Source organism: Ahaetulla prasina, chromosome 3 (assembly GCF_028640845.1).
Source record: "Ahaetulla prasina isolate Xishuangbanna chromosome 3, ASM2864084v1, whole genome shotgun sequence".
Lineage (NCBI taxonomy): Eukaryota > Metazoa > Chordata > Lepidosauria > Squamata > Colubridae > Ahaetulla > Ahaetulla prasina.
This window is the reverse complement of record NC_080541.1, coordinates 162,297,872-162,309,978: the sequence shown is the minus strand read 5'-3', so window position 1 is coordinate 162,309,978 and position 12,107 is coordinate 162,297,872. Positions and strand designations below refer to the sequence as shown.

The following is a 12,107-nucleotide window of genomic DNA, read 5'->3' as shown; positions in this document are numbered from 1 at the left end:
TCTTGGCGACGTTTCGACGATTGCTCCCAGAAGCACGAAGTTGAAGCCTGAAGATGACGAATGAGACTTCGTCGAAACGTCGCCAAGATACTTCCAATTTTACACGGGAGAAACCCAATAACCAAAGACCTATATACAAACACCGTGAAAACCTCAGAAAACAAATATATATATATATATATATATATATATAGGTCTTTGGTTATTTGGGTTTTCTCCGTGTAAAATTGCTCCCAGAAGCACGAAGCTGAAGCCTGAAGATGACGAATGAGACTTCGTCGAAACGTCGCCAAGACACTTCCAATTTTACGCGGGAGAAAACCCGAATAACCAAAGACCTATATACAAACACCCGTGAAAACCTCAGAAAACAAATATATATATATACCTATTAAGTTTGTCGTTAGTGGGTACAAAATGAGTCCACACAGAGGTTGTAATGAACACAACCTTTATTTAACTCTGCCGAGGCTAACATAAGTATCGTGAGGAAAGTAACAACCGAAGACTCCTTTGACAGCCCTTAAATACTCACTGCCTCAGAAGCTTCTCCAATGACAGGGCTCTAAAACTCCCGCTTTTTATCCAGGCGCGTCTAAACCAATCAGAGACCGCCTGGCTGTTGTTAAGGCTTAATCAGGTCGTAACCGCAAGGACTTTGTCAGAGCCTACAGACATAACAGTACCCAATCAGTTTGTTGAATGTATGTGTGTTAATCTACCTAATACTTTTTTCATTAAGGACTCAAGACTTTTTATCTTCTCACAATCATTTTACTTTCAGTTGCATTTCTTTCACTTTTTCTCTTTTCTTGTTTGTTTTCCTCCAGTTTTGCTTTTGATAGTCTGACTCAAGCCAAGATCCTCTCTTGACCCTTGAATCCTTCACTAGGCCCTCCAGTCTTTACTGTAAACAATAAAGTCAAGCATGTTTTTAGATGTATGTTAATTCCTTTGCCACGGCTATGCATGAATAGACTTATATTCAGCCGTACATTAAACAGAACTGTTTCTAAGCAGATATTCATCAGTCATTTTGATTCATTCTTGGACCTCCAAATGACCTGATTGCTGCTTTGTATTCACCTAGTTTGCCGCCAGCGATCCACTTTTATCGCCTGACATAGCCTTTTTCCTTGATCACATTTGCACAGAACATTTTACTAAGAATTTATAAATTTTACCACCATTCACTACAATGAAATATGCAACTGCCACCATTTTTGAATGCCTACTTTCTTAGACCCACAAGAACTATGAAATTTTTATGCACAAACTTAGGAATGAATAGAACAGCTACTTTTAGTTAGTTTTGGACCAAGCTGGGACATATATGTTTTGTTCCCATCTGAAAATGGATTGAAGTTTAAAACATGGCTGTGCTGGATAGAAGTTTTCTTTTTTTAGCGGCTGTGATTGGAAGTTGCCTTGCCGCCTTAGGGATTTTTCTCCCTGGGCCAGCTCAGTATACAGGAGGGATTGTTGACATGCTCTTGTGTTTGGCTTAGACTGATTGGTGAGTTATCTGGGTGAAATTTTAGAGTGAAGTAACAGGTATTTAAGGAGCACATGATCTATTGTGAGTCATTTTGTAGTAACTGCCATTGGAGAAGATCTGGAGAGTGTCGGCCCCCAGGGGGAGAGCCTTCTCTCTGGCAGCACCGGCCTTTTGGAACAAGTTACCTCCGGGGTTACGCCAACTCCCCGATCTCCGAACCTTCAAGCGGGAACTGAAGACCTTACTATTTAATCGTGCGGGACTAGCCTGAGTGCATTTTAATTATAATTTTAAATTTTAAGGGTTTTTACGTCAGTCTGTGACTGTTTTAGTTAAATTAGGCCTATTTAATATTTGTTTTAAATTTGTTATTTATATTATGTACTATTTGTGTTTTTAATAAGGCTGCAAACTGCCCTGAGTCCTTCGGGAGAAGGGCGGTATAGCAATTAAATTATAAATAAATAAATAAAATAAATAAATAAATAAATAAATAAATAAATAAGGCACAAAGAAAGAGGTTACTGAGTACAGAATTACAGAGTTAGAAGGGACCTTTGAGATTGAGTCCAACCCCCTATTCAAGCAGGAGAACCTATATTATTGCAGACAAAGGGCCGTTCAATCTCTCTTTAAAAATCTCCAGCAATTCCTGCAGGCAAGCTGATTAATTGTTCTCATTGGCAGGAAATTTCTTCTTAGGTCTAGGCTGGATCTCTTCTTGATAAGTTTCCAATTGTTACTTCTTGCCCTGCCCTCAGGTGCTTTGGGGAGTAGGTTGACCCCATCTTCAGGACTGACAATCAAACTCAACCCTGTGTTGGTCCTTCTGCTGCAGGGACTACTGTTGGAAACTGGCTCCTGCCTGCATCTGAAGCTGTGTCTGAAGTACCAATCCCAGTTTGCTGTCTTATTTTTTGATTTAAGTTTTGATTCATACATTTTTAGATCAATAGAAGAATATAGAACAATGGGTCTCGCCACCCCTTGCCATTTCCTTATTTTCCAAATGAATCAATTTTCCTTTCTCCAAAATCTCCTTGCTGTAGATAAATTCATTCTTTTATATAGTTGTTTGTACATATTGTCTCCAAAGACCTATGCAAGGGTCCTTTTTGTAGACTTTAGTTCAGCATTCAATACCATCATTCCAGACATTCTTCTAACTAAGCTAAACCAGCTACAGGTACCGGGACAGACTTGTAAGTGTATCACAAGCTTCCTAACAAACAGGAAGCAGCAGGTGAAGCTAAGCAAGATCACATCAAATACCTGTACAATTAGCACAGGGGCCCCCCAAGGCTGTGTGCTCTCCCCACTTCTCTCTGTATACCAATGACTGCATCTCCAATGATCCATCAGTTAAGCTACTGAAGTTCGCAGATGACACAACAGTGATTGGTCTCATTTGAGACAATGACGAATCCGCATATAGACGAGAGGTCGAACGACTAGCCTTGTGGTGCAACCAAAACAATCTGGAACTGAACACACTCAAAACCGTAGAAATGGTGGTAGACTTTAGGAAAAACCCTTCCATACTTCCACCTCTCACAATACTTGACAACACAGTATCAACAGTAGAAACCTTCAAATTTCTGGGTTCTATCATATCGCAAGATCTCAAATGGACAGCTAACATCGAAAACGTCATTAAAATAGGACAACAAAGAATGTTCTTTCTGCGCCAACTCAGTAAGCTCAAACTGCCCAAGGAGCTGCTGATCCAGTTCTACAGAGGAATTATTGAGTCTGTCATTTGCACCTCTATAACTGTCTGGTTCGGTTCTGCAACCCAACAAGAAAAACACAGACTTCAGGGGATAATTAGAACTGCAGAAAAAATAACTGCTACCAACCTGCCTTCCATTGAGGACCTGTATACTGCACGATTCAAGAAGAGGGCCGTGAAAATATTCGCAGATCCCTCGCATCCTGGACATAAACTGTTTCAACTCCTACCTCAAAACGACGCTATAGAGCACTGCACACCAGAACAACTAGACACAAGAACAGTTTTTTCCCGAAGGCCATCACTCTGCTAATCAAATAATTCCCTCAACACTGTCAGACTATTTACTGAATCTGCACTACTATTAATCGTTTCATAGTTCCCATCACCAATCTCTTTCCACTTATGACTGTATGACTATAACTTGTTGCTGGCAATCCTTATGATTTATATTGATATATTGACCATCAATTGTGTTGTAAATGTTGTACCTTGATGAACGTATCTTTTCTTTTATGTACACTGAGAGCATATGCACCAAGACAAATTCCTTGTGTGTCCAATCACACTTGGCCAATAAAAATTTATTCTATTCTATTCATATATGATCACTGACACATATATATTAAATAGAATCCTTTCTTTTTCTTTTTAAAATGAAGCTTGCCTTTAAGGTCCCATCCCGTCCCATCCCCCCCAATTTTTCTAAGGCTGCTAGGCCAATTGTGATTGGCTAGGTCAGTTCTTCACTAATATCCCACCTCTAAAATTGCACCAAACAAATCCTGGCCGGAGAGCTAGGCTAGTTAAAGAGTTAGTCAGAAGGAGAGCAGTGCTAATGTTCACTGCTCAAGGTTTCTTAAATTAAGCCCATGGAAGCACTAGGAATATTGGCTCAGATGTCTATGGAGATTTTCAGTCATCCAGGTCATGATTGTTCCAAAGGTGCTTTTTCAAGAGACAAGTGGACTTTCTGGTTTTTCTTTGAAGACGTTTTGCTTCTCATCCAAGAGGCTTCTTCAACTCATTTGTTCAGGATGACTGTCCGTCTTCCTTTATCAGATGGCAGGATGTAGATGTTTGGGTCTCTTCCTAGGGATGTCACTGCTCTCTTTTCTTGAAATGTGAGGTTGGAAGGGGGTGTTTTGGCACTAGTGAGGGCTGCAGGTACCTTCATCCTTAATTGTTTTGCTTCTGGTTCTGCCAGTTTATCGTTCCTGGTGGTTGACACTGTGGCTGTGAAGAGATCTACAATTGGTAGCTGCTCTGGTGTTACTGCAAAGTTCAGTTCTTTGGCCAAAACATTATTTTCTGTTTGAGTAAGCTTCAGTTCTTGGGTAAGCTGAACAAGCTTCTTGGATGAGAGGTGAAATGTCTTCAAAGAAAAACCAGAAAGTCCAGTTGCCTCTTGAAAAAATACCTTTAGGGCAATAGCTCAGATGCATCTGCAAAATGCTTGCCAGTACCAAAACAGGCATGCTATGTTCCATGGCCTGGAAGGCCTTCAAGATATGGTCAGCAAAGGACAGACGAGGTATAAGATTGCCAGATTTGAGCTACTATTAAGAGTTTTCTTTAAGTTTTTGTTGTCTAGAGGTGACCTACTTTTTTTTTTTTTTGCAGCTCAAGAGGCTTGTTCTGAATCATAGGAACAAAACACCCAAAACACAGATTTTGTTCTAGAAACGTTGCTCCTGGCCTGAAACCGATTACACAGAACTTTTGGAATTCAGTGTTGTGTTTCACATTGGGAACCAAGACACATTTCCCATTTTGTGCACACCTCTGTTATTCACCCCCAGCAAACTACTTTCTGACATAATTTTAGTCCTTTTGTTCATTTTTAATCCTACACTTTGGTTTGCATATTCATTGACCCCATTCTACAGCATCAGGCTGTCTTCAAATCTATTATATTCATCCCTGTTTTTTAGTTGCTCAAAGAGATAAGCTAAATTAATTTTTTTTTAAAATGGATGAAATATATTTATGTTCTCTGCATTCTGCTTTTGTAAAATCATCAAGCATATAGTTAAGAAATGTGTATTGAAAATAAACCTAATCCATGCTTAATCAAATCACTTCACTTCCCCCACCAGTCTTAGAGTGAGATGAAATGGTGAGACCTTATTCCAATCACAAAAGCTGCTTTTATCCAAAAGTCTTTAGGATGTATGTAGCTCTCAGTGAACAGATCATCGCTATTCTCCAGACTTAAGTCTGTGGGTATATATACAAACACATGCATGTGCTATTTTAAAACAGGCTTGCAACATACATTGTTATGAAAAAAATCTGTGTGTGCAAACTGTTGCTATAGGTCATTTGCAGTCCCTTGTTGCATAACTATATTTCTAGTGCTCCAAGTCAAGCTTTGTAGGAAGATTACAAAGAAGGGCTTGAATTGCCATAAGAAACAGGCTAAAGGCATGTGTGCAGATATGTGGATTTATCTCTTTAATTTTTTTTTAAAAAAAATCTCTATAGCTCTTCAGTGACAAAATATGCACTCTCACCTCTTGGCCTGATTTTAATGACACTCCTATTTATTTAATCTATGACTAACCTTTCTGCTATTCACTTGGCTGATATATCATTTTCCTGATAGATCATTTCCCACATAAACAGTGTAATTTTAAAGTGATCTGAGCTGATCTTTTTAAAGCTTACTGATAGGATTCTTGATCCACCACCCAATTTCTTACCCCTGCCTATAACCAACAAGTATTAAAATAAGCATTCCAAATAAGAAAGATAGAATTTTCAGGGTTTTTTTTTTTTTGGCTTCTTTTTATTGTTACTAACCTTAATGATTTGTGGCTTTTCTTCATTTGGTTGTCGTGGTTACTGCTTTCAAAGGACTTTGCCTTATGTTCTGAAGTGTCTTCTTTTTAAAGGGAATCTTCCTATAAGACGTAATTACCAATATGCTGTTAACACACATCTCACTCTTAGTTTGGCTCCCACCACACAGTAGTTTATAATGTGGCTTGCTTGGCTTACTGTGTTGTGTTGAGTCAGCATGTTAGATAAACCAAAGCAATACAAGAACCTAATCACAGTTATAAGTCTTAAATTTGGGCTTCACTCTTTATTATTCAAATAGTAACTAAAATTAGTTCCTGATACATCCACAACAATAATATTTATAATAAATGAGAATGCAGCCATAAAACAAGCACTGAAGATGTAGATTAAAGCTCAGAAGCTCTGGATCAGAATGAAGAGCTATTCTTTTTAGACAGGTTTCTTTTAATATGTTGATTTGGGGAATGTTCATGATTATGTCTTCGTTTTTTATAATATTTTACTCTATTCTAATTGTAAGATGTCCAGAAGTACTGGAACTTGGGTGGGCTATAAACTGTATAAATAAAACAAAACTAATAATTAAATGTATAGATGGGTAAATACAGTATGTGAAGGCACCTTCTCCGTGAACATTGCAAGGGAAGCGTGAATATATAGTATTCATACTTCTATTTAGTAGAATTTAAGAGTCAAAAAGCCTTCTTAGATTTAATGCACCTCAACTTCTGGGCAAGGTGCCTTTGGAAAAAGCCATAACCAGAACTTTTTAAAAACATAAGCAGTTTTGCACAGGACTAAGTGGCCTTATGAGGAGATTACCTAGGCCTCAAGCCATTTAGGGATTTGAAAGGAAGGATTGAACTAAAAACCATAGACAAGCAGTTCAGGCTTCAAAAAAAAAAAAAAAGAGAGAGATGTGAACAGATCAGCTTCATTTACAGTTAACAACTCTGGCTGCTCCCTTTTTGTATGACTTGAAGGTTCGAATTCTTTTACAAGAGTGGCTCCATGTGTGGTACACTGTAGAAATCCCATAGGAAGTTCGATTGACTCTGGTTAACCAATCTAGGTATATATCCCTGCTAGGTTGAAGTTGCTATTACACAACCAGCTGTAAGTGGGAAGAGTGGGATTAATGGCAGAGATTCTACTTGGATGTCTGATGTTAAAAATGAATCCAGGAGTGTTGAACTGAAACCTGCTTGTGTGTGTTTGTGTATTGAAAACAAACCCCAACCATGCTTAAAGGCTACTACATGTTAAATATGCTGGTTAAACTTTGAAAACAGGCCACAGATCAGGGTTTCTGGAGCAGTCTCAAGTTCCTTTTATTTCAGTAACAAGGAGGCAGTTTTTGACAAGGGGCCTATAATGGAAAACTAGAATAATTGTTTTCCCAAAGAATTAAGGTGCTAAAAGAGGAATACATAGAACTACTCATAAAGGAGAGTATAAAACTAAAGTGGAGGCTGTCAGAAGCCCAAAATGAATATGCAACTGTTTCTTTCACAGAATATTTAATGACTAGACTGCTTATTGGTGTCAGAAATAATCCTGTCCTTCGGGACTCTGTCCAAGTTTCATTTCCTTCCTCTATAGAGTTAATCTCCTCTCTAGCCCACTGTCCATCTGTGTTTTTTCTTGACCTCACAAGAACAAAACCATCTACCACATTCTTTTCTTCACCATTAACTGTGAATTCATTAAGCTTTCTAGTTGACAAATCTTTGTCATCTGCCTGTTTAATATTAACCCAGATTTTTCCCTTTCCCTTTTACTTTACTAATGAGCTCTTCTGAATCTTTCAGCCAACAAAGTGCCACTGCTTTCTTATCTCAGCTTGTTAGAATTCCACCCCCCAATTTTGATTCATGCTCTTTGTTCCCCTCAAATCCATTATATTACATTTGCATTTTATTACTTATATAAATTTGTATATATATGTATGTATGTACGTGTGTGTATTTTAGATATGTAGATATTATGATGTATTATAATTTATTCACTGCTTGAGTTAAACAGATATGGGGATAATTCCCATCTGTCCCTCTTCTGAACCACTTTCTCAAAACTGAGTTCTTACAGTAGCTCCTTGTTCATTACAAAGGTTTCTCAGAAGATTAATCAGATGTTCTGACACACCCATTAGCAATAATACATGTCACATTCTGTTATGAATGCGTTTTTCATTTTAGTATTACGTTTTTCATTTTTGTATTACAAGGATAGCAACAAACTACAGTTTTCTCTTTTCATGCTTTACACTGAAAGTCTGCGATCAGTTGAGGACTTATTGTTAAGGCTTTCATCTTTCTTTTTCCTTTTTGGAATTTGGAAAGAATATTTTTTTGTTGGGTCCTCATGAGGACCCAACAAAAAAATATTCTTTCCAAATTCCAAAAAGGAAAAAGAAAGATGAAAGCCTTAACAATAAGTCCTCAACTGATCGCAGACTTTCAGTGTAAAGCATGAAAAGAGAAAAAGAGAAAACTGTAATTTGTTGCTATCCTTGCTATCCTTGTATAATTTAATAACTTTCTATTCAAAGCTTATATGTATAATTCTAATGTGTAACTTGAAACCTGATGAATCCCTTGTAGGATGTTTCTTTTTCTGATGTTTGGTTCTATATAATGTATTATTCCATTTTAATTGTTTCATGTTGCATGCCATCCAGAATCAGACTGCCAATATATACTGCAAATAAATTAGCCAGTCCATGACTAATGTGAATGCTGTTTTAGGACTGTTATTTCATTTGAGGATTTTTAGATATTATCTGGCTTATTTATGGTAAAATAAGAATATATTTAATTTCTCTAGCTTCTCAAGGTTAGAGCTCTCTGTTTTGGAAGATCTGATTGCCTGAACTACTACAAGAAAGGTTGCATTTATTTTCTGCTAATATTGGCCCTTTTGAAATATTAATATTAAATGGGCAAACAAACATAAAATCTGCAGTTTCAGGAACCACCATATAGTTCCAATATGATGCAAGTAATGTAGCATTTGCATTTAAAAGAAGAAATAGCTGATAAATAGTGTAAAATAAATTTCAAATCTTAGACACGTATATCAATTTATCTCTCTCCCAAATGCAGATGGAATTCTTCATAGACTCCAGTGCTTCATTTTCCAAAGTGTTCAACCATAGTTTCAAAGTGGATAAAATCCTCTAATGATAGTCCCTGATCTATGACCACAATTGGGACCAAAGTTTCTGTCGCTAAGCAAGGCGGTTGTTTAAATGAATCACACCCAATTTCACAACCTTTTTTTTTTTGGGCCACCATTTTTAAGCAAACCACTGCAGTTGTTAACTAAATCATGCGGTCGTTAAACAAATCTGGCATCCCCTGACTTTGCTCGTCAAAAGTTAGCTGTGAAAGATGAAAATGGCAATCATATGCCCTTGGGATGTTGCAACCATCATAAATATATGCTGGTTGCCAAGAACCCAAATTTTGATCATATGATCGTGATGATGCTACAACAAGTGTAAGTGTGAGGACTGGTTTGAGTTACTTTTTTCAGTGCCGTTGTAACTTCAGAGAGTGGCTAAATGAATGGTTGTAAGCCAAGGCCTTACAGTAGAATTCCTGCTGTACATTAAGACGGTGGTGTGCAACCTTTTGGGCATCAAGGACTGGGTTCCGTGGAGAGAGATTTTTGCACGGACCGGAGGTAGCATGGTTTCATGTGCTGCCTGTATCCCATGGATGGGGCTTCACTTGTTTGTGTGGCCCGATTTCTGGCATGCTGTGGCTTGGTGCCAGTCCACGGACCAGGGGTTGAGGGACCCAGATGTGAAATACTCAGTTTATCCCAGGATTCTCTGTTCCGATAGCCAAAGAACAGGAGAGAATATTGAAATAATTGCGCAAGTTTTGGTTTCCTTTTTTCTTAAGTCTGATTGGCGCTTCCTGCTTATCTCTTCTCTGTGCCACTCCTGCTAATTTTCTGGTCAGCAAAGGTTCCAATTCTAAGATACTTTGTACAGGTTGTACTCATTTAGCAAATGCCTTGGATGGTAACTGTTCACAGTTATGACAGTAATGAAAAAGTAATTTTGCAGCCAATGTCTGCATTTACAACCTTTGTCGTCTCTTTCTCTGTATCTCTCTCTCCCTCTCTCTCTCACTCCCCCCGCCCCACCATGTGTGTGTTATATGTTTTCCAGCCAATAGGCATTGGCTGGCTATTCCTGATCCATTTTTGTTTTCCTTTTCCCCTTCACAGAATGGACAGATTGCTTAAACAAACTATCTCTTCCTGAGTTTTTTTTCTGCAGCACAAGTGCTAACAGCAAGTTAACAGTCTGGACTGGGTGACTTTTAATGAGTTGATTAGAACCCTCCAGTTTATGGCAGCAGCTGGCAGCAATTGACAAGATCCTAATCAGTTTCATATTAAACACTTTCTATTGCCTCCCTCATGTGTCAGCCTGCTAACCAAGCAGCTGATGGTATCACATTCTTTTGGATGTTCATCCTCAATTGTGTGCCTGCCTTACTCTCTTGTAATCCTATCTTTTCTAGTGAATGCAAATACAAACAATTATTTTCTTGCTAATTATCCTAGCACTACAGTGAGGATTCTAAAAGGCAGTGTGGGTGGGGTGCGGGGTGCGGGGGGGGGATGGCATTTTAAGCTGTCTTCCTCCTGGGTCAATTTCCAGAAACCTTTCTAGCTGTTCAGATGGTTGGGGTCGTATCCTTCTGATGCTGTAAAGGAAAGGAAAGCTGAAGTAAAATTGTAAGCATGGTCGTGGTCGTATGATTTTCCACTTAACAACCACTTCAGTTAATGACCAAGTTGCTGGTCATCATTATGGCCTGACACAAGGCCCACTGTAATCTGTAATCCTAGTGTTAAGGAAAGCAACAATTCTACTTGCATTTGTGGTGATGGGGATGATTGTTTTAGAAAGTTAAAAATGGTCTAAGGGCCCAGAAATAATGTTTTGGAATTAATTATAAAGAATCTTTCCTGTGGGAAAATGCTTTTATTTTTATTTATTTATTTTTTAAAAAACAAGATTTTAAAAATTGAATGCTATAGGGAACTAGAAAGATTATAATTAAAGGAGAAGAACACTCAAACTTGACTTATAATTACAAAATGAAGCAAATTGTTTTAACATTGGACATATTGAATATCTTAGAATAGTGGTCCCAGAAGTTTATTTTAATAATGTCTGATTCTGTAGATAGATTATGTCTAAATGATGTTATTGAAGGGAAACAAGTTCTACCTGACAAGATTGAGACTGCATTGAAAATGGATTTAAAAATGACTACAAGAATGACATGGGAAAATGTTGTACTGGACATACAAACTAAATTGGATGTCTTAAATTTAATCAATCATTAGTTAATTAACTAAAAAGGATATGGAAACAACAAACCAAGAAAGTGACTTGGATAATTTTCCTATATTGGATTTACAAAATAGGCTTATTGGAGGTTTGAAGAATTTTGTAGGAAGAGAAAAAAAAAATGAAATCAAGTTTTACAACATTATTTGAAGGAAGTAAAGATCAAGATTAACAAAAAGGGGGAATATAAAGTTGGTTTATTTGAACAAGGCTATAGAGATATGTTATCTCTGGTGACCCTTGCTGGATTACTTTGCTGATATTGGGTCTGAAATGAGGGAGGTTTCATAGATTTTTTTAATAAATAAGAGATGGATTATGGGAAGAAGAGATCATTTGTTGCATTTTAAGAGAAGGCGATAAATGATTAAAATTGTTTATACTTGTGAAAAGAGGAAATCACTTTTTATATATGTCTGTTATTTTTCTTTACTATGTTTTTTTTAATTTTTCACTCTTTACTTTTCTGCACCTTTTAACTTTTTTTTTAGTTTTTAAAAACTTTGTATGAATTATTGTTGAAATTATAATTTTTAATAAAATTACTACATAAGAAAGATTCTTGTTTTTCCAAAATCCTCATTTCACAAAGGGAAAACCTTCCATTATGGATTTCTCCCCTAAAATAATTAAGTAAAAAGCCCATGCTACTCAATTATTGGCAGTTACTGTTGGGAGCTGGAATTTTG

At 37.3% G+C, this 12,107-nt stretch overlaps 1 protein-coding gene across 2 annotated transcripts in view; it reads left to right on the top strand.

The window, feature by feature from the left end:
- Positions 1–12,107, top strand: part of AK4 (adenylate kinase 4) — a 38,880-nt gene that overhangs the window by 10,517 nt on the left and 16,256 nt on the right. The gene's annotated exons all lie outside the window — the stretch shown is intronic.